This window comes from Chlorocebus sabaeus, chromosome 11, assembly GCF_047675955.1.
Source record: "Chlorocebus sabaeus isolate Y175 chromosome 11, mChlSab1.0.hap1, whole genome shotgun sequence".
NCBI lineage: Eukaryota > Metazoa > Chordata > Mammalia > Primates > Cercopithecidae > Chlorocebus > Chlorocebus sabaeus.
In genome coordinates, this window is record NC_132914.1 from 9,856,202 (window position 1) to 9,858,144 (window position 1,943).

Below are 1,943 nucleotides of genomic sequence, written 5' to 3' on the forward strand. Positions count from 1 at the left end.
GCAGATAGGAACAAGGAAGTTTTTGAGTAGAAAGTAAAGCCTCCCCAAGGTATTTAATAACATTCTCAGTGAAAGGTAGTCCTCAAAATAAGCAATGACCGAGCATACTACAATGTGCCAACATTGTGTAAATGTTGATCTTTGTTTTTTTTCACCTGGGAGGCTCAGATGAGGACAATGAACTCAGTTATATGAACCAATATAAATTCCAGGAGAGTCTCATGTTCCAAGATTGAATTTGAATCTGTAATTGGATAGCCTGCTTGATAATTTCGAGTTTTTGTTTTTAAATACAAACTATTATAAAACAAAATTAAATCAAGATTACTCAAAGAAATCTATATTAAGCCTATGTAAAGTCTAGAAAATATTTTCCTACAGATTAAATCATTGAGAGGTTTTTTTCTTTTCTTTAGCAGAGGAAGGAGTCCTGGAGTCTTCATATTACAGTGACGGATACTGATAGGTGAAGACGAGAGACATAGTATGGGAACTTTAACTGCAAGTTCATTGATTTATTTCATAAGGTATAAGAGGAGTGCCCCAACCGGGCACAGTGGCTCACACCTGTAATCCCAGCACTTTGGGAGGCCGAGGTGGGTGGATCATCTGAGGTCAGGAGTTCGAGACCAGCTTGGCCAACATGGCGAAACCCCATCTCTACTAAAAATACAAAAAAAAAAAAAAAAAAATTAGCCAGGCTTGGTGGCAGGCGCCTGTAATCCCAGCTACTGGGGAGGCTGAGGGAGGAGGATCACTTGAACCCAGGAGGCGGAGGTTGCAGTGAGCCGAGATTGCATCATTGCACTCCAGCCTGGGTGACAGGAATGACTCCATCTCAAAAAAAAAAAAAAAGAATGCCACTCATTGACAAGAGTTTATAAATCTAGGCTCTAAAAAGCAAAACATTTTGTAAACAATTATGCCAGTCTATGCTTAACTATGAGTATGCTTCTTTTAATTTGAAAAGTAAATAATCATTGAAACATATTTACAAACAAAGGAACAAATATGTTACTTAGGGGCCTTTCCAAGAAACCTGAAAAATTGATTATACATAAAAAGACTTCACAACCATTCGATTCTTTCTAATTTGGGGCGTAAATTTCGAAAAGGCAAAATTGAGTATGGTCAAAAGAAACAAGATATAAACACAATATCACCAGCAGGGGCAAAGATTAGGAGGAACTTTTAACATTCCCAAAGACAAGTTGTTCGTTAAAATGCATCAAGAGCAAAGTTATCTGAAGAGATTGCTAGAAAAAAAATGAGTATCTGTTATCTGAACACAACAAATTTGCTCATTTTACAGAAAAAAAGGACAAATCTAATTTTACTAATGTGTACTATTTATGTGAAAATTTCCAGTAAAGAATTTAACATGTTTCTATGCATGCATTTTCACATAGAAAGATATATATGCAAATAGATGATAAATTTACCTAAAGCCTTAAGAAGACAATAATTAACTGGTAAGTATGTTAAATAGAGCAATGTCTATGTGATATTGAATTTGCTATCCTAATAAAGTATTAAGATGTCCTTAATTAACAGATACTAATTAGTATCCTGCATATGTATTCATGTTTCTCTGTAAATAATGAACCAAAAATGTTCAATCATTTACATTAATTCCCAGGTTCAACTATGCTGATAATTCCTTATATAAATTTTCCTGTTAGATTGCTGGTATGATTTCCGTCTTCTAAATGGATCCTGACCAGTACAAACACCAAATTAGTTTCATTACTCATTCAGCATGCCTGCATTTGGCAGTGCCAATATATTTTCTCAGGATTTGAATGGAAAAAATATACTATATTACTGAGTTTACTCAATATTCAAACATAATCAAAACCTACAAACCCCAAGCCTGTTTGAACAATTCAAATGAAATATACATGTCTTCAGGCTAAATTTTGCACTCCCACTTCAAACCAAGT